Source organism: Narcine bancroftii, chromosome 9, assembly GCF_036971445.1.
Source record: "Narcine bancroftii isolate sNarBan1 chromosome 9, sNarBan1.hap1, whole genome shotgun sequence".
NCBI classification, from domain to species: domain Eukaryota; kingdom Metazoa; phylum Chordata; class Chondrichthyes; order Torpediniformes; family Narcinidae; genus Narcine; species Narcine bancroftii.
The window spans coordinates 111,424,027-111,445,985 of NC_091477.1; the positions used below are offsets into that span (position 1 = coordinate 111,424,027).

General features: G+C 42.6%; 1 protein-coding gene across 7 annotated transcripts in view; it reads right to left on the minus strand.

Moving 5' to 3' along the window:
* The window catches only part of zbtb38 (zinc finger and BTB domain containing 38), a 137,444-nt gene that overhangs the window by 86,284 nt on the left and 29,201 nt on the right, over positions 1-21,959 (minus strand). For 3 of the 7 annotated variants that reach the window (XM_069897314.1, XM_069897315.1, XM_069897311.1), the window contains exon 2: positions 21,782-21,944. The exons of 3 other annotated variants lie outside the window; for them this stretch is intronic. The gene's annotated coding sequence lies outside the window, so the exon portion shown is untranslated. Of the gene's footprint in view, positions 1-20,777; positions 21,686-21,781; positions 21,945-21,959 lie in introns of those variants that run through there. One more of the 7 variants, XR_011344325.1, reaches the window with a different exon arrangement.

The window sequence follows — 21,959 nt, forward strand, 5'->3', positions numbered from 1 at the left end:
TTATTATGATAGCCTTAGCTGTAGCAAAAAAATGTATTATGTCAACCTGAAAATCAGAAGATAGCCTGAGAATACAGCAATGGTACAAAGAAATGAATAAATGTATTCCATTGGAAAAAATAACATATAATTTAAGAAATAACATCACAGTATTCGAATAAATTTGGGAACCGTACATGGAACACAAATTTGGGAACCGTACATGGAACACAAATTTGGGAACCGTACATGGAACACAAATTTGGGAACCGTACGTGTAAGTCCTACCGTGGACCTCCACCACCTAAAATGACAGAAGGAGAAGAAGACAAAATGAACTGACCCAGTATGTAAAAGTAGATGACACAATTTTCTTGCTTATTTTCATTGTGTGATGACATTGTTTAATGTATCATATATGTTGAACATTGAGTGGGTGGGGAGGGGGGGTGAAGGAGGGAGGGGGGAAAAAGGGAGAAAATGACACTGTGTATATTCAAGAGGGAAATGTTTGTGTGTATTTTGGTCAGTATGGTTCATAGCGTGAAAAATAAAAAAAATTTAAATAAAAAAAGCTATCCTTCTCGATAAGGGACTTTTGCACTTCGGGATGGGCACTCGCCAATATTAGTTGATCAACTAATCTTTCCTCTATATCCTTAAATCTGCATTTTTCCACAACAATTCTTAGTCTAGTGAGGAAATTATCAACAGTTCCATCAGTCTCTTGCATTAAGCCTTGAAATCATAGCGTTTAATTCTGTGATTAGATCTGGGTTCAAGGTGAGAAGCAAACTTTGCAAATATCTGCTCTGGATCATTTTTCTCTGCCCCATAAGCTCCCAGCTGTGAAAAATGGCTGGAGATGATTAAACTAGCACCTTCTGTGAAAGGTGATGGAATGCAAAATATGTAGATTAGAGCTTGAGAATAGACACTACTAACTAGTGGGCCACTATCTTATCAGAAGCCTCAAGGATAAAGGAGTCTGGTTCGGTCTGGCATGGTGACCTAGGGTACCCCACAGCAGCCATTGCGCTTGCTTAATGAAGACATATTAACTTAGACGCCCCTAATGACGAGACTGCCTAATTAACATAATGTGTGATGCATGATGGGAGGGACTGTATGGTATCTGCAGGGATGAGAGGGAAAAGGGGAAGGTCGTAAGTTATTGAAATTCCAATTGGAAAAGACTAAAGGGAGTTGTGGTTATGTTGAGCACGGGACTGTGTGGTATCTGCAGGGATGAGAGGGAAAAGGGGAAGGTTGTAAGGTATTGAAATTCCGATTGGAAAAGACTAAAGGGAGTTGTGGTTATGTTGAGCACGGGACTGTGTGGTATCTGCAGGGATGAGAGGGAAAAGGGGAAGGTTGTAAGGTATTGAAATTCCGATTGGAAAAGACTAAAGGGAGTTGTGGTTATGTTGAGCACGGGACTGTGTGGTATCTGCAGGGATGAGAGGGAAAAGGGGAAGGTTGTAAGGTATTGAAATTCCGATTGGAAAAGACTAAAGGAAGGTGTGGTTATGTTGAGCGCGGGACTGTACAAAAGAGTGACAATTCTGGACCTCCGGTGTGTCTTGGGACTAAGAAACACCAGGCTCTGCAGACCAGAAATAAAATTGAACTTGTTCTCCAAGACTTTGACTCCTGACTAGTGCTTGTGAACACGTTGTATTTCACAAACTTGGGGGTTCGTCCGGGATAGCAACTCCCACCGCTTGGCAACTGGCTTTCGAAGGATGAGAAGATGCTCCCCGCTGATTTCAGTGGTCTCCGATTTCCTTGCTTGCCGTCAGTGGTTTGAGCGAGTGATATCCGGACAGGAGACTCTGGAGAACAAGGGGGAACTCCGGCAGGAAGAGTAGTTTGATCGGGAGACTCTCGTGCACGGAACCCGGGTAAGAAAATTGACTATTAAGTATTACTCGGGTGACCGGGGTTAGTCTGTCAGGGGTTTGCAATCTGACAGGGGGGGAAATGGGTAATCAGTGTACCAGGATTGATGAGTCCCATGAGGGACCCTGGAATGGGGGTCCCAGAGCTGACATACCGCCGGATAGTCCGTTGGGGCGGATGTTAGGGAAGAACCAAGGGGAAAACTAAGGAAATTATGATAAAGTTCTGTTATTACAAATGGCCTCAGACTCTGATTCTGGGATCCTCAGTTTGGTGGCCACAACTGGGGTCAGATGAAGATTGGATATGTCAGAAATTAAATGTGTTTGTAAATACAAGAACTCCTTTTGATCAGGAAGAATCAGATACTGTTTTCGTCGAACTACCTGGTCGGGGTCTTTTAGAGTAACTTGCAGGGGAGGAACATCTAACCCTCCTCTATTGCCTCTTTTCGCCCATACCCTAGGATTTATTAGTCCCTGATCCTCCTCCGTCAGCACATAAAATTGAACCCCGATACCTGATCCCTGTGGTCTGGTACCGATAGCCAATTGGTCCTGTAAATCACGTCCCAACAAGCAAACCCCAGCTTGGGGAACTAGTAAAATATCCTCTGTTACGATTTTTCCTCCCATTTGTATCTTTACATTCTTTAATTTAGGGACCACAAAATCTCTCCCCCTCCCACCCCTGAAATCATCACCATCCCTTCTGTAATAAGATGGCCCTTGGGTCATCATAAAATACTAGACCGGGCTGCCCCAGAATCTACTAGGAAAGTCATTTTGTCACCATGGGGTCCTACGCTTAAATTTACCAATGGTTCTCCGTGCAGCCCCACGGTATGCATTAGCTGAGAACCGTGACCCCCCTATTCATAATCTGCCTCCAATGCGTAAGATCGCGTCTCCCTGGCCCGCATCGGGCATTCTCTCTTAAAGTGTCCCTCCTTTTTACAATAATAGCATACTAATGCTCCTGTCTCCCAATTTCTGCCAGGGAATCCACGGGGTCCCAGGAACGGTCGCCATCCCCAGAATCCTCCTCTACCCCTACCTCTGCCCAGGTCTCTACTTCCCCACTCCTGGCGCTCCTTCCAACATCCAAGAGCCGATGCACAGTTCCTAACACTTCCTTGCTTTCTATCCACAACTTCCTTTACTGCCTGCATCAAAATCTTAGCCTTTCCTTTCTGTTTTTCTTCAGACCTCTGGATGTATGCCCTTTGTGCGATCTGCAAAAGCTGTGAAAGTCCCTGTTCATGCCAATTCTCCGTCTTTTGTAATTTCTTCCTGATATCTAGAGCTGAATTAGTAACAAAACCCATCAATACCAACTGTTCACCTGCTGGGGATTCTATATCCAACCTCCCATATTGCTGTATGGCCGCACGTAATCTAGTCAGAAATGCAGAGGGGGTCTCCTCGGGACCTAGGGGAACCTCAAATGCTTTCTTAAAGTTCTGTCCTTTTGGAACAGGCTCTTTCATTCCTTTTATTAGATTAACCCTGTACTCATCCATTCGCGTGCGACCATCATTAGTAGTCTTATCCCAATTTGGGTTTACCAGGGGAAATTTAGCTTCTCCAGGTATCGCCCCTGGCCCCCCTTGGTGTTCCCTGACCCAGATTCTGATCCCTGGCTGGCGGATCATTCCACGCTCATCCAAAGTAAATAGAGCCTTAAAGATAGACATTAATTCATCCCAGGTATATATATTAGGTCCCAAAAATTGATCTAATTGTTCTGCACATTCCTGAGGGTCTTCTACCAGAGAGGTAATTTCCTTTTTAAAATTGCGCACCTCAGTACTAGTCAAAGGCACGTTTACAAATCCGAGACCCCCTCCATCCCCTCCCAAGGGAACCTCCCATAAACGTATCATCCAGTTAGTTTCTGGCTTATCTCCTCCTCTATGATGGTTAGATTCCTGCCCTCTGGGAGATAAATCAGAGTCCTGCCCCTTCCTCCCGAAGGGCCTCACACTGTTCTTCTGAATGACCCTCACAATCAAAGTCTCCTCCCTCTCGTGTCGATTGAGGCGATAATCTTGCACTCTGTGAGCGAGTCCTCATACCACTCCTTCTTTCTTTAACTGTGGAGGAGGAGGGGAAGGTAAAGAAGGGTAAAGCGTAGGGGAGAGGGAGGGGATGGGAGCCAGCACAGGGGAAACATAAGGTGGAGGAAGGGAATGTAACACATCCCATCCCTTTATTTCGGGGGCAGAAGGTTCCTCATCCTTCTTGTTTGTAAGTTTCTTCTCGTCCAAAATCATCTGATTAGATGATCCACTAAGCCAACAGACTGCATATTCCCTACTCCCGGTATTGTCTCCTTGATTTTGGTAGAGCCAGATGTTCAGTGCCTGACACATTCAGTCCTCGTTGGATCCGAACTTTGGCCAATATACCGAACTCCCTTTTATCGGATTCTTAACCCATTCCTGACAACAAAACCTGACCATGGTCTGCTTATCCTACTCACGGGTTTTCCCTGCACCCCAATTGGATAACATTAGTCCTAACGGACTATGTTTCGGTATTTTATCCTCCAGTCCTTCTTTAGGACTTTTTCCCTTGCTACTTCCTCCTCTCACATTGGCAGGAAAATAAAATTCCTCTTACCGGAATCCAGTAGCTATTCCTAGCGCGCTTCTTTAACGTCCCATCATTTGTTCTCAATGCCTCTTCTCGGATATCACTCGCTTCATCCACTGACCAGCTACCCGTCATCCGGGAGTCCAGCTGAATCAGCTGGGGTGCACCTACCCCCGTCGTCAGGTGCTCTGTCAGTGGAGGGAGTGCGATCCCAGACGAGCCCCCAAGTTGTGAGAAGCAGAGATGCCTTCACAGATTTCACTCGAGACAAAAAATTGAGAACAAAGAACATTTATTTTACAACAATGAAAAAGTTGGGTGCTTCCCCTTACCCTGGGAATACACACACATACTGGGTCTTACCCAACTTTTTATACATTCCATTTCAGTACATAGGTACCTCCCCCCTTAACATTCTTCTGCCTCCTGGATTGGTTTAGCATTAGGTAATTCTGCCTACGTGCAGTTCAGTTTATGTGCCTTTCTGTAAACTTGTTTACCAGGAAGTGTCATGTCTTTATTCATATTCATTAATCTCAACCCCCAGGACTTGCTAAATCTATCTACTTGCTATAAAACCCCTATTCTTGCTTAACCCTTCCTCACATTCCATTGTTACTTCACCCTTATTTAACCCATCATAATTCATTCCCAATTAGCACTTGCTTGACTCCCCATATTCCATTATTGCTTCACCCCATCCTAATTCATTCCTAATTAGCACTTGCTTGACTCCCCTTATTCCACAAGGTGGAGATATTACAGGATGATATAAAATCATTCCCCTTGGAAAGAAAGGAACAAACAGCAAGCCAACTTACAAATGTTCCCTCTTAGGGAGGTCCCGATAGGAAGGGGCTTTTGGATTTGTAAACGTGCCGCTCACCAGTGCGGAAGTAAGAAATTTCAATAAAGAGATGAAAAGTCTCTTAGAGGACCCTTTAGGCTTGGCCGAACAATTCGATCAATCCCTGGGACCTAACATCTATACCTGGGGTGAAATGTAGTTGATATTGGGAACCTTGTTTACTGTGAAAGAAAGACAAATGATACGGCAGGCAGGAATGAGGATTTGGGAAAAAGAGTGTCCCCTGGAGACCAACAGGGAGCTGTGGCAGAGGCTAAATTCCCCATTGTTCAGCCAAACTGGGACAAACAACAGGAGGAGGGGAGGAGGAACATGCGGGATATGAGAGATCTGATAGTAAAAGGGATAAGAGAATCGGTACCAAAGAGTCAAAATTTCGAGCAGGCTTTTGAAAATCATCAAATAAAGGAGGAAGCACCTGCAGCTTTCTGATAGGTGGAAAAAGATACAGCAATATTCCAGTGTAAATCCAAACTCGGAGGAAGGGCAGCAACTCCTTCAGGCAAACTTTGTGGCAAAATCCTGGCCTGATATTAAAAAGAAATGAGAAAAGATGGAGGATTGGAATGAGAAGTCTCTGGATCAGTTGTTAAGAGAGGCGCAGAAGGTGTACGTCCGGAGAGATGATGAGAAACAGAAGGGAAAGGCAAGAATGATGATGCAGGCTGCAAGCTGTGGAGCAAGTTGTGGAGAGAAAGTGGGAATGCGAGGGGCAGTCAGCCCTGAAAAGGGTGAGAGGCATGATGAGAGGAGGGAGAGCAAGAAAGAGGGGGAGTTTGGAAGACGGGACCCCTGAGATGTTACTATTGCAATGAGGAAGGGCACCTGAAGCGAGAATGCCCAAAGTGGAAGAGAGATACTCGATCTTATGCTCTGATGAAAGATGAGGAATAGGGTGTCAGGGGTTCCCCTCTTTGGGGTCAATTTGATATCAACAGGAACCCCTGGTAATCCTGAAATTAGGACCCCAAAAAGTAGTATTTATGGTAGACTCAGGAGCAGAGAGATCTAGTGTGATTCAAGCCTCACGAGACATGTTAGTGGGGAAAGAAAGTATTAAAATATCGGGAGTAGGAGGGAGAGTCATGGAAACCCCTCTGATCAGGGAGTAGGAACCATCCCAGTAGGAGGACGCATAATGGTGCAGCTGTACCCGTTGAAGTAAGAAGATATCCGGGACATTGAGAACTGTGTCTGGGCCGGAGAAGGAAACAGGAGGAGATTACAGATAACCCCACTCAAAATAACCCTAAAGGAGGGGGTTCCGTCCGGTGCGGGTGAGACAGTATCCCATTTCTGTGGAGGGATGAAGGGGCCACCAGCCGGTCATTGAAAATTTGCTGCGGGATGGAGTGCTAGAAAGCTGCATGTCCCCCTATAACACCCCAGTCCTCTCTGTACGGAAAGAAGATGGGACTTTCCGCTTGGTCCAGGATCTTCGAGAATTAAACAAGATTGTCCAGACCTGACACCTGGTGGTTCCAAACCCTTATACCATACTGAATCGAATTTCCCCAGATCACGAGTGGTTCAGTGTGGTAGATTTGAAGGATGCCTTTTGGAGTTGCCCCTTGGATGAGGATAGATGGGACTTGTTCGCCTTTGAGTGGGAAGGCCCTCACTCAGGAAGTAAACAGCAGTATCAATGGACAGTCCTCCCCCAAAGGTTTACAGAATCTCCCAACCTATTCGGACAAGTCTTAGAGCAGGTATTGGAAGAGCACTCAGGCACCTCAGGGACACGGTTAATACAATATGTAGACGACCTATTAATATCGGGAGCTGAGAAAGGTGAAGTTCATGAGTCTACCATTAAGTTACTAAACTTCCTAGGGGAAAAAGGATTTAAGAGTTTCCAAGAACAAGTTACAATTTGTGGAACAAGAAGTAAAGTATCTGGGACATTTGATTAGCTGGGGAAGGAGGAGGATTGGACCTGAACAAATTGCTGGCATCACTGGTCTGTTTATGCCTAAAAATTAGAAGGAGATGAGGAAGTTCCTCGGATTAATCGGGTATTGTCGATTGTGGTAGATAAATACGCACAGAAAGTCCGATTTTTGTACGACTAGCTGGGAGGAGAAAACGAAAAGGTGGAGTGGAGCACTGCGGAACAGCAGGAATTTACTCACTTAAAGAACTATTTGATTAATGCTCCGGTCCTGGCTTTGCCTGCTATTAATCAGCCTTTCCACTTGTTCGTAAATGTGGAGAAAGGAGTAGCCTTGGGAGTGTTGACTCAGAAAAGAGGAGGACAAAGGCAACCAATGGCGTTCCTCTCGAAGATGTTAGACCCAGTGTCACGAGGTGGCCAGAATGTATTCAAGTGGTCGCGGCCATGGCTATACTGGTTGAAGAAAATTGAAAATTTACCTTCGGAGGAAGTCTGGTTCAATCCCCACACAGTTACCACAATCCTAACTCAGAAGTCCCATAGATGGTTGACGGACTTGAGAATTCTGAAATATGAGGCAATCTTGATGGAAAAAGACGACCTAACCATTGTTACAGATAAAAGCCTGAACCCTTCCCAGTTCCTATACTCATCAGAAGATAAGGAACCAGAAAACTCAGGACATGACTGCAGTGAGGTGGTAGAGCTGCAGACGAAAAGTCGAGACAACCTGGAAGAGTAGCCCCTCTCGGAAGGACACCGGTGGTTCATAGATGGCTCGTCAAGCTGTATGGATAGGAAGAGATACAATCAAGGGCCATGCGGTTTTGGAGGGCTGTAAGTTGAATGGCCGTCATTTCTATGGTTATGGCCTGGACCTGGGACTCGACGTCCCCAAGCGCCAGGTCTGTATTATTTTCCAGCTCCTCTAGGGTGGCTGCTAACTCTTGGATCTCTACCGCAGCCTGCACAATCCCGTACGCTGGGAAAAACGTCCATAGAAGTCGGTCACCCTCAGTCACCTGACATTTGCTCTGCACATGTGAAAGAACTGGTACAGGCAATTGGTCAAGGACGCAAACATGGGGAATTAAGTATGCAAGGTAGCAACACCCGTTCCAGCCCTTAAGCTGCAGGTCAAGGCAAAGCCTTCTGATCGATTCCAAGAGTCCCTTTCCCCAAGTAGCCAAGAGTAAACGCAGCGTCCGCACACCCAATATGTGCCATTAACAGGCGGCGGAGTCTGCAATCGGGTGACTGTCCAATTCTGCGTACAATTGGAGACTCCTAGTTGGTGTGGAGCGGGCTGATTTATATCACAGAGACTGGTCATGTTCTTACGGCCCTCCTCAAAGGGAAGCACCACCCCAGACTGGGTAGTGACCAACCTTACTGGTTTCGGCCACAAGAACCAACCTTTAAAAGCATTCCCAGAGTCTCAGAGGTTTGGCCATGATTCCTTCGCAGGGTATAGATAACAAACAATTCTTGCAGGGAGAGGGGGACCACTACTAAGGGGACTCCTGACTTCCCATGGTGTGATATTTTTGCACAGACCCAGCAATCTTCCTCCGAATGCTGCACATAAATCCCAGATGAATCAACTAATATCTCAGATGTGGCTTCCCACATTAATGAGTATAGGGAAAAGATCCGAGAGGCAGGAAATGGGTACCGAAAAGGATCCATTTGGGAGAGGTGGACATGTGGAGACTGGAGTCTCAAAGGTTGGGGACAATGGTTCATTCACCTTGCTATATACGGTTTAATAATCCTAGTGGGTCTGTTTATTGGATTGGCCATTCTACGATGTATTGTCACTAGATTCATTTACTCCGCCACGAGTGTACAACAAATGGTATTGAAGCCCGTAAAAGATGAACGGCGACAAATTAAGCATATGCTTCAACAATGTGAGGAAAATAAAAACAAACCTTAGGAGCTATGCTAATGTAGTTTAATTAGAAATGCATGGTAAAAAAGAAAAAGGAATGGATTGTGAAAAATGCCTGGAGATGATTAAACTAGCACCATTCTGTGAAAGAATGTGTGAAATATGTAGATTAGAGCTTGAGAATAGACACTACTAACTAGTGGGCCACTTTCTTATCAGAAGCCTCAAGGATAAAGGAGTCTGGTTCGGACTGGGACGGTGACCTCGGGTACCCCACAGTAACCATTGTGCTTGCTTAATGAAGACATGAATATTAACTTAGACGCACCTAATGATGAGACTGCCTGATTAACATAACGTGCGATGTATAATGAGGGAAGGACTGTGTGGTATCTGCAGGGATGAGAGGGAAAAGGGGAAGGTTGTAAGGTATTGAAATTCCGATTGGAAAAGACTAAAGGGAGGTGTGGTGATGTTGAGCGCGGGACTGTACAAAAGAGTGACAATTCTGGACCTCCGGTGTATCTTGGGACTAAGAGACACCCGGCTCTGCAGACCAGAAATAAAATAGAACTTGTACTCCAAGACTTTGCTCCTGAGTAGTGCTTGTGAACACGTTGTATTTCACACAGCTATTAAATAAGTCTTGCATGCTCTCCTGTCCAGAGAAGTATACAACTGACCTTCTCTTGAGCTGTTGCATTTTTAAAATAGCTTTTGAATGCTAAATTGCACTTCTGGTGAAACTTTTTAAATGATTCAACAATATCACTTGGTGAACTGCTGTTACTCCAGCCATTTTTTTTCAGTAATTTTTTTTCCCCTTTGTATTTCAATAACTTACAATCAATTGTATGGCTTTATTCTTGTTCTCTTATACCGCAGCCATGTCAAGTCTCTGTGTTACTTGGGAGGCTTCTTAATAACTTAGATGCAAGATTCAAGACTTACTGATATCTTTCACCAACTCAGGAGACTGCTCACATCCACTTATATACATACACCTCACAGTGGTACACTACAGTGTGAAGGATGTATTCTTACAGAGTTACAAAATAGTTCACATTATCCTGACTATATAACACTAGCTCCAAACCCTTCACTTTTCGAACCAGACATTAATAGGGGGTTGATTCAAATGCAGAAAACCTGTTTTTGCTATCCAACCAACTTTCTGAAGAATTCTGATGAGGCCAAAGAGTTAAAAATTTCTAGTCCTGATGCAACTGTTGTCAGGACAGTTTGGGCCCATTACAGCAATTATTCCAGCCTACTTAAAATTGGCCACAAGCTATTTGACATTTCCTCAACAATGACACCCACCTGTTTCTTTTGATAAAACTTCTGGTTGCTTTCTAGTTGTTGAAACTATTAACTTCTGTTTTCACAGAAGTGGCCATAATTGGCCTGCTCTATTGATATGCAAAATACCTAGCAACTGGCAGGGAGGAAAGCAAATCATCTGATTTGTATTAAGCAGTGTACAAAGCCAATAATCTCTCCACATTTCATGAATTTGCACATTGTCAATAAATTGCATCAAAAGTCATATTCAGTCATCTCTTTTAATGATATATCGCTTATTAATGCTAATCAACATCTGCCATTGAAAGAAATCATTATAATAAGATCAGAAGACATAGGTACAGAAATAAGATTATTAAACCCATTGAGTCTGCCCCATCATAAATCATGAGCTGATCCATTTTCCCCACTTAACCCACAGCCTAGCCTTCTCACTATAACCTATGATGCCCTGGCTAATCAAGAACCTATCAATCTCTGCCTTAAATACACCCAATCACTTGGCCTCCAGAAATGCATGTGACAACAAATTTCACAGATTTTCACCCTCTGGCTAAACAAGTTCCTCCGCACCTCTGTTGTAAGCGGACACTCTTCAATCTTGAAGTCGTGTCCTCTTGTCATAGACTCACCCATCATGGGGAAACAACTTTTCTAGATCTTTCTCTGTCCATGGCTTTCAACATTTAAAATGTTTCAATGAGATCAGCCCCCTTTCTCCTAAATTCCAACCAATGAGTACAGGCCTAGAGCTGTCAAACACTCCTTACATGATAACCCTTTCATTCCCAGAATCATCCCATAACCTCCTCTGAGTGTTTTCCAATATCAGCACATTCTTTCTTTAATGAGGAGCCCAAAAGTGCTCACAATTATCCAAGTGAGCTCTCACCAGTGCCTCCTAAAGCCTCACCATCACATCCATGCTTTTATATTCTATTCCCCTTGAAATGAATGCTAGCATTGCATTTGAGTCTTAATCACCATCTCAATATGGAACTGTACATTCAAGCTATCAGCACGAGGATTTCCAGGTCCCTGTACTGTAACAAGGTATTTTCAATTTTCTCCCCATTTAGAAAATAGTCTGTCAATTTAATCTCAGCTACCAAAGTGCTTGATCATGCACTTTCTAACATTGTATTTCATTTGTTTACATCCGGTACCGCACGGATGGCAGTCTCTTCAATCTGAGGCGCCTGCAAGCTCACACCAAGACACAAGAGAAACTTGTCCGTGAACTACTCTTTGCAGACAATGCCGCTTTAGTTGCCCATTCAGAACCAGCTCTTCAGCGCTTGACGTCCTGTTTTGCGGAAACTGCCAAAATGTTTGGCCTGGAAGTCAGCCTGAAGAAAACTGAGGTCCTCCATCAGCCAGCTCCCCACCATGACTACCAGCCCCCCCACATCTCCATCGGGCACACAAAACTCAAAACGGTCAACCAGTTTACCTATCTCGGCTGCACCATTTCATCAGATGCAAGGATCGACAACGAGATAGACAACAGACTCGCCAAGGCAAATAGCGCCTTTGGAAGACTACACAAAAGAGTCTGGAAAAACAACCAACTGAAAAACCTCACAAAGATAAGTGTATACAGAGCCGTTGTCATACCCACACTCCTGTTCGGCTCCAAATCATGGGTCCTCTACCGGCATCACCTACGGCTCCTAGAACGCTTCCACCAGCGTTGTCTCCGCTCCATCCTCAACATTCATTGGAGCGCTTTCATCCCTAACGTCGAAGTACTCGAGATGGCAGAGGTCGACAGCATCGAGTCCACGCTGCTGAAGATCCAGCTGCGCTGGGTGGGTCACATCTCCAGAATGGAGGACCATCGCCTTCCCAAGATCGTGTTATATGGCGAGCTCTCCACTGGCCACCGTGACAGAGGTGCACCAAAGAAAAGGTACAAGGACTGCCTAAAGAAATCTCTTGGTGCCTGCCACATTGACCACCGCCAGTGGGCTGATATCGCCTCAAACCGTGCATCTTGGCGCCTCACAGTTTGGCGGGCAGCAACCTCCTTTGAAGAAGACCGCAGAGCCCACCTCACTGACAAAAGGCAAAGGAGGAAAAACCCAACACCCAACTCCAACCAACCAATTTTCCCCTGCAACCGCGTCTGCCTGTCCCGCATCGGACTTGTCAGCCACAAACGAGCCTGCAGCTGACGTGGACTTTTACCCCCTCCATAAATCTTCGTCCGCGAAGCCAAGCCAAAGATTTCATTTGCCACTTCTCCGCCCATTCTAATCTGTCTATGTCTTTCTGCAGCCTCCTTGTATCCTTAACACCACCTTCTCCTATATCTACCATCGATACACCTTCGTCATTTCTTGCAGAAACTCCATCCATTGTTGCTCTGTTTTACCAATGCCCCCTTCCAATCTACTTTTGCCAATTCCTCTCTCATGCCACTGTAATTCCCTTTACTGCACTGAAATACCAATACATTTGTCTTAGTTTCTCCTTGTTGGATATCAGATTGAACTTAATGATATGGTGATTACTGGCCCCCAATGTCTCCTTTACTCTAAACTCTCTAATCATCTCTGGTGCATTACCAACACCCAATCCAGTACAGCCGATCCCCTGGTGGGCTCATCAACAAGCTGCTCTGAAATGCCTTCTCACAGGCATTCTAGAAATTCTCTCTCTTGAGATGCAGTCCCAACTTGGCTTTTCCAATCTACTTGCATGTTAAAATCCTCCCATGACTACAATAACATTGCCTTTCTGGGCATACCATTGCCAATTTTTGTTAGATGGTTGTTTTAAAAGAAATGTTACAGACAAGGTTAGGAAGGTCATTATCCCTGAAATAATCAACTTAAAAAATGTATAAATTTAACATGGTGATCTGGGCACATAGACCTACACAGCACTTGATATTAAATTTCAACTCCCAGCCTTATAACGTTAACAATACAGATCGGTACAAGCTCCTTTTGGCCCGTGAATCCTGTGCCTCCTTCTATTACCAAATTAGCCTACCAGCATTATGGAGGGTGTGAGGAAAGCAGAGCACCTGGAGAAAGCCCACAGGGGTCACAGGGAGAATGTACACAGAGGCTGGATTCAAGTCTGGATCACAGGCACTGAAATGGGCTCAACTTTCCATTGTTCTTTCAAAATTTGTTTTCTCTCCCTCTCCCCAAATCCTTCTCATTGCTTTTCCTCTTCACATCTCACAGGTTAGACACCTTCTCAGTGGCACCAACTAAACATGCCTATTCCAGCAACTTCAGAACTGGCTGCTCTCAAGGAACCCAATAAACACTCAGCAACTTTTGTCAATAAATTCAAGACAACAAAAAAAAATCTGAACAGTTCTTAGAAGTCACAAGTGTGTTTCAAAAGCTACCAATACAAACTAAGAGTCACAGAGAGAAGCTGCATGACAGATGTCATTTTGCCCACTAGGTAGATATCAATCTACAACCATCCTTTTCCACCAATCTTACATAAGTCTCTTTTATTCTTTGCCACACTTTATGAGGCAGTACACAAGCCATTTTGTACATTTTAGGAATGTGCAAAGAAACTGGAGAACCTGGGAGAAACATGCACAGAAACAGAGAAAATGTACAAATTCCATACCAATAGAACCAGTGTCTGGCATGGAGACAATGGGTCTACCATGGGTGGATGTTCTAGCATGGATAGAAGATTGGCAGACTGATAGAAGTCAAAGATTGGAGGGGGGGGTAAAAATTAAAAAGAGGGTCACTAACTACTGGTTTCCAAAGGGAATCGATGTTGGGTTGGCCACTTTTCATTCTGTATGAAAATAGTTTAGATTGCGGAATTGATGGCTTTTTGGCCAAATTTACAGATTATACAAATTTAGGTGGAGGAGCAGGCTGCGTAGAGGAGGGTAGGGAGTCTAAATGAACTTGGACATGTTGGGAGAACAGACGAAGAAGTGACAAGTGGAATACTGCGAAGGAATACTTTGGAAGAAGAAATAAAGAAGTAGAATGTTCCCTAAATAGGCAGAGAATTCAGAAAGTAGACATCTAAAAGGGACTCAGGAGTCTTCCCTCAAGGTTAACTGAGTCAGTGGTAAAGAAAGCAAATGCAAGGTTAACATTTGAAATAAATTTGAATTCAAAAGGATTGTAATGCTGAGGCTTTACAAGGCGTTGGTGAGACCACATTTGGAATAATGTGAGCAGTTTTGGGTTCCGTAACCAAGTCTGGCAAGGGAGAGGGTCCAAAGGGGGCATACAAAATGATCCTATGGATGAGAGGGTTAACATGTGTAAGGTAAAACATCATGAGATGGGAATGTGTAGGGAGTTACCCTGTACAGGGCTGTAACAAGAAGGGGAGGTGTCCTTGTACTCCTGTTAGGTAAAACATCATGAGATGGGAATGTACAGGGCTGTAACAAGATGTGAATGCATCCTTGTACTTACAAGATAAGAGAGACATTGATGGATTGAGAGGCAGGAAGCTAGCAGGGAAAGGATAGCAACAGTTTTAGTCATTGGACAAGTAATGATATGATGATGTTCTAAGCACATATCCAAGGGTATAAAAAATCACCATTTTGCTGATAACGGCAGAATGCATTCTCCGACTAACATGGTTAGTCGCAAGTGTTACAATCCGGTAATAAAGAACAAAGAACCCTGATTTCGACTCAGCCTGGTGTTTGTCTCACTCATTCATGAACAAAGCAGACCTAACACATGTCAGCATGGTTGGTATAGCAGTTTGCGCAATGCCTTTACAGCGCCAGCAATTGGAACCAGGATTCAAACCCTACATTGTCTGTAAGGAGTTTGTATGTTCTCCCTGTGTCTGTGAGAGTTTTCCCCAGGGGGTCCGGTTTCCTCTCACTGTTCGAAGCATACTGGGGGTATCAGTTCATTGGGTGTAAAGTGGGAGACACTAACTCGTTGGCCGAAATAGCCTGTTACCATGTTGTATGTCTAAATTAAATACAAGGAGCACTTATGACCTGCACTCATTGGAGCTTCGAAAGATGAGGTGGGATCACATTGAAACCTACCAAATATTTAAAGGCCTAAATGAGTGGACACGGAGAAGATGCTCTCAGTGGGAGAGTCTAGGACCAGAGGGCACAGCCTCAAAATAAAAGTTTGTTCCTTTAGAACAGTGATGAAAACTTCCTTCAGCCAAAGGGTGATGAACCTGTGGAACTCATTGCAACATACGGCCATGGAGGTGAAGTCATTGCGTAGATTAAAAACGGAAGTTCTTGATGAATAATAGTGTCAAAGGTTATGAGAAGGCAGGAGAAAGAGGTTGAGAGGAAAGATTAGTTGAATGGCGGAGTAGACTCAATGAGCCAAAGAGCCCAGTTTTGCTCCTACGTCCAATGGTCTTACCACTGTGCTACCTCTAGTTTTGTTTGATGTCTTGCATTTTCTTGATGAAATTCAAACCACACAAAATGTTTTATTTCAAGTGGATTTTCCATGATGGATTTGCAAGAAAAGTGCTATCCATGAATGGTCACCAAGTTCCGTTAATACATTCGTACCTGTTGCAGGAAAAGGGCAGAAAGAAGAAGTGTCAAAATCAGTAGGCCAAGTTTTGCTCTTTGCTAAGCCATTTCACACCTTTAATCTATAACCTGTGCCTGACCCTTGTCATTATCTCGGAGTCAAAACATTTGCACAAGTAAAGAGATAAAGAAGTGCCACCTCCCTCCCCTCCCCCAAAATAAAAGTAGTCCAGTGATAGGGATAAAACTAGGACAATAACAAGAGAATTGGCCAGGTGCCGATGAACTGACTACTTTGCAAAGGATTCTGTGGTTGGCTGAGTAATGTTCGAATACAAATCAACTGCCTTGAATTTGTTGAAAAGTGAGTTATCGCTCTCCAGTATTGCGAGTACTGACCACTTACGTGGTGTGGAGTTTTCTTGTCAGCACATCGGGGGAAAGTAGATCTGAGATTACTTGACAAATGAATGCAATAACGGTTACGAATGTCACTACACCTTATTGTTGTTTTGCAAAGCGCAAGATCACTTTTACAGCAAGAGGCACTGCCACCTGCAGCTAGTCTCACCACATGGGAGTCTGCCATGTGCTTACAGGTTGCATATTTATACAGACAATCGTCCAGCTTTTCAGAACATTTGAACAAACTTTTCCATACAAGTGCATGTTTCTTCAAATTTGTTATACCAGGTTGTGTCCCTTACCAAATGGTCTTTCACCATCATTGCAAATAGGAGATGTTGTTGTTATTTACAATGGAATGTTCTCTGCTTTTTAAATGACTATTTAAGACTCTCATTCTCCTAACAGAGGGTAAGCACATCTTTTGCTATTGAGGTAGAGATTCATGCATCCATTTAACCCTTTCACTGCTATTTTTGTCCCCGAGAAATGCAAAGTTTAAAAAAAACAGTTTAGCCATGTTCACTCAGAATACCTTGAAAAATCTTGAATTGATAGAAGAGGGTCAGATACACATTAGGAGGGCCCACTGGAAATTTTTTCCACAAATGGCAACCCTTAATACATTTTTCTCTCTGAATCACAAGTGCTTATAGAGTAAAAGACTAACTGTGAGACAGTTGGACCAGTACAATCAGTAATGTATAGCAGGCCAGGTCAACCCCGCACATGAAGAGCTGAATCGCCATAGCGAACAGCCAGCGCAGCAGGGCACAGGGGTAGAAGTTCCAGGCTGCTGAAGCGCGTTGCCAGGGGAACGACCAGGCCTCACAGCAGCATTATGGCAGCACTTCCGTGAGCCTGTTGCCTCCCCTATAAAGGAACGTGCGTGGTTTGAATAAACAGCACTTACTGGTTTACTTGCTTGGAGTGGACAGCATTTATTTCAGTAGCTCTGCCTTTAGCGGCGTTGCAAATGCACCCATGATACTGTCAGCAAAGGTGCCAAGGTGGTCAGGGGGTGGGGTTCCCAGGCCTGTATCTGAGGGCATATGTGAACGTGTGTATATGTGTGTTGGTTTTTCTGTTTAAAACGAACAAGAGCACAATATACATCTGTAACGTGTACAAAGTTGTCTTTGATGCTCAATGCATTCCGAAAAAAAATTGATTCGAGAATCCAACAGCTCTGTTTAATACATTGCAAATGACTAGATGTCTAAAGAAGACTTCATTCTCTTCAAAGTGTTGTAAAAGTAAATCATTTAAGTGCAAATCTTCCTTTGGCCACCCACAAAATGCAGGCTTCAAACCCTGAAAATTGCTATCAGTTACTTCTCAAAGGAGTTAATCGAAAAGAAAGTTACCATTTCCTTCAGGAGTATTGAGATGCACCCATTGAATGCAGACTTTGCTGGGAATATCCACACAAAAGAATAAAAGGAAATGGTGTAGTGCTGGACACAGCCAAGAAAAACTCAGCCACCACATTGAAAGTCTTTAATGATTGTTTTTATTCAAATTCAGCGTGCGCCCCTTTAAGGGCACCTTGAGCTCAGTCACCTCGTGCACTGTGACATCATAATCGCTGCCCCAGGCGTGGACTGGGCAGGAGCCTTGAGGCAGGGAGAAAACCCTGACTGCACTATCTTTCCATGGCTGCCCGCCACGTGGCGTTACACGTGGGGCCGGTTCGCCATGAGAGTGCGCCGCCACAATGGGAACTTCTGCAGATTTTAGGCTCACTTTAGGACACCTAGCCAAGAAATCTTGCCAGTCAGTAAAGGTAAAAATGCACAACATTGGGCTTTATAAAAGACCTGATGTTAGATTACCCTGGCAACAAAGATTTGCCTCCTGAATACTTATGCGTATATGTCAGGGTAGGCCCCAAGGTGGGGAGGGGGCATCCAAGAGCATTGCCCCCCATACAGTTGCGGCCATCTCTGGCTGTCATACCTACCCCACTCCCACCCACGTTAGTAGAGTCTAGGTTGACGCACGCTAGCACCTCTAAACCCACGTCAGGTCAAGCCTCCTGCCCCACATTGCAGGGGCAGATGTCCTCAAGGATAGGTCGGATCCGCCAAATTAAAACATATTTTGAAATAAACACAGGATCACTGAAAGATAAATTTATATTATGGGATGCAATGAAAGCCTTCATTAGAGGGCAGATGATAAGTTATGTGACTAAGATGAAAAAGGATTACAATCGGGAAACAGAGAAGTTGGAAAGGGAGATCGTAAGTACAGAAAAGGAATTAGTAAAAAGAAATGATATAACGGAAAGGACAGAATTGGCGGACAAAAAAAAAACCAAAACATTACAAACATACAAGGTGGAGAAGAACATAATGAAAACAAAGCAAAAGTATTACGAACTGGAAGAAAAAAAACACATAAAATATTAGCCTGGCAACTTAGAACAAGCTAAAAGAACAGTACTGGCATCAAGGAAAAAGGACAAACAAATTACATATAATCCAACAGAGATTAATGAAAATTTTAAGGAATTTTATAAACAATTATACCAAACTGAGAACGAGGGGAAAAATGACAAAATAGAGGAATTTTTAGCTAAAATTGAACTGCCGAAATTGCAAGAAGAGGAACAGAACAAACTAATAAAACCATTTGAAATAGAGGAAGTACAGGATATATTAAAATAGCTGCTGAACAATAAAAAACCAGGAGAGGATGGATTTCCAATAGAATTCTATAAAACATTTAAAGAGTTATTAATTCCTCCTCTCCTGGAAGTAATGAACCAGGTAGAAGAAACACAAAACTTGCCAGATTCATGTAAGACAGCAATAATTACAGTAATACCAAAGATGGGGAAAGATCCATTAACACCAGCATCATATAGACCAATATCTCTACTTAACTCAGATTATAAGATAATAGCGAAATTATTAGCAAACAGATTGGCCAATTGTGTACCAAAAATAGTAAAACAAGATCAAACTGGATTTATTAAGAAAAGATGATCAGCGGACCATGTCTGTAAATTTATTAATCTAATTCATGCAGTTCAAGGAAATAAGAAACCAACAGTGGCTGTTGCTTTAGACGCAGAAAAAGCTTTTGACAGAGTAGAGTGGAACTACTTATTATAAAGTATTACAGAAGTTCAATCTACCAGAAAAATATATAAATTGGATTAAAGCATTGTATAATGGACCATTGGCGAAAGTAGCAATAAATGGATATGTATCAAATCAATTTAAATTAAGTAGGTCAACTAGACAGGGATGTCCACTATCCTCCTCATTGTTCGCCTTAGCAATAGAACCTTTGGCAGAACTGATAAGAATAGAAAATAAAATAAAAGGGATAAAAATAAAGGGGAAGAAGTATAAAATTAGCTTATTTGCAGACGACATTATAGTATACTTAACAGAACCAGAGATACCAATAAAAGAATTACAAAAGAAATTGAAGGAATATGGAGAAATATCGGGGTACAAGATCAACGCAAATAAAAGTGAAGTGATGCCAATGAGTAATGCAGATTATACAGAATTTAAAAAATAACCATTTAAATGGCAAACACAAGCAATCCGATACCTAGGGATCAGGTTAGATAATAATTTAAGCCACTTGTACAAACTAAATTATCAGCCACTAATAAAGAAATTGCAGGAAGATTTAGAACATTGGAAAGAACTGCCGTTAACGTTGATAGGAAGGGTGAGCTGCATTAAAATGAACGTGTTCCCAAGGATACAATACTTATTTCAAACGTTACCAATTCCCTTAACAGAGAAATTCTTTAATGAACTAAAGAGAATAATAAGGAAATTCCTTTGGAAAGGGAAGAAACCAAGGGTTTTTCTTTCTTTGGCTTGGTTTTGTGGACGAAGATTTATGGAGGGGTAATGTCCACGTCAGCTGCAGGCTCGTCTGTGGTTGACAAGTCCGATGCGGGACAGGCAGACACGGTTGCAGGGGAAAATTGGTTGGTTGGGGTTGGGTGTTGGGTTTTTCCTCCTTTGTCTTTTGTCAGTGAGGTGGGTAGCATTAGATAAATTAACAGAGAGGTAGAATCAAGGTGGTTTGCAGTTACAAAATTTTAGAAATTATTATAGAGCCACCCAATTAAGGTATTTATCAGATTTTTACCAGACAAGGGAATAACCAGACTGGACTAAGATAGAATTAGATAAAATAGGCGAGAAGGTACCGGAACATATACTGTCTAAGTGGGATGAAAAACTGGTGCAATATAAAAACTCACCAGTATTGCATCATTTACTTAATACATGGAAGAAGATCCACTTAAAAGAAAAAAAATGAATTACCAAATACCAAAATTACTATTGACCCAAAATCCGCTAATCCCTTTTACAATAGATAACCCTTCCTTTAGAGAATGGGAGAGAAAAGGAATCAAAAGAATAGAAAATTGTTTTTTGGGAAATAATTTATTAACATTTGAACAGTTGAAGTACAAATATGGAATAACTCATGGTACAATGTTTGCATATCATCAATTGAGAGCTTATTTAAAGGATAAATTGGGAAACAACTTGAGACTACCTGAAGGAAACAGCTTTGAATACGTGATTACAGACACAAGGATAATTAAAAGATTTATAACGAACATGTACATTAAACTGCAAGAATAGAGAATGATGAAATAAACTATAAACCTATGCTGAAGTGGGAAAAGGATCTAAACATAAAGATAAAGAATGAAGCATGGGAAAAGTTATGTTCCGGAACTATGAAGAATACAATAAACACAAGGTTAAGCATGATACAGTATAATTGGTTACACAGGGTATATATAAAATAAAAAAAAATTAAAAATGGGACTCAACATTATCAGATAGATGTTTTCACTGTGGGAAGGAAATGGGAACAACATTACATGCAACTTGGATATGTGCGAAGGTGAATACGTTTTGGGAAGAACTCTTTTCTTTGGCTTGGCTTCGCGGACGAAGATTTATGGAGGGGGTAAAAAGTCCACGTCAGCTGCAGGCTCGTTTGTGGCTGACAAGTCCGATGCGGAACTAAATCAGATACTAAATTACAAAAAATAACATACCAAAAAACCTGAGATATTTCTTTTTAAATTACATAAGTAGTAAAGAATTAGGCCTCAAATTGGATAAAGCACAAAAAAAATTCATTATGATAGCCTTAGCAGTAGCAAAAAAATGTATAATGTCAACTTGGAAAATGGAAGAGAGCCTGAGTATACAGCAATGGTACATGGAAATGAATAAATGTATTCCATTGGAAAAAAAACATATAATTAAAAAAATAAAGTCACATTGTTTGAACAAATTTGGGAACCATACATGGAACGTATCAGAGAGAGCTTGCCGACGACCTCCATCCCCTAAAATGAAAATGATAAGAAGACAAAATGACTAGATTTAGTGTGTAATAAATAGATGACACATTTTTCTTGTTTCTGCTAGTGTGAATGTTGTACCTTTCTCCAAAAACTTGAGTTTCAAGTGGTTTGATGAATGACTTTGTACCACCTGATCTTGAATCTGGTTTTCCAAATCCAATTTTCCATAATTGCAATCTTCAGCCGCCTTCTTGAGTCATGTGACCAATTGAGCAATGCATTCCATGTCCCTCTGTTCGATCTGTCGAAAAATATG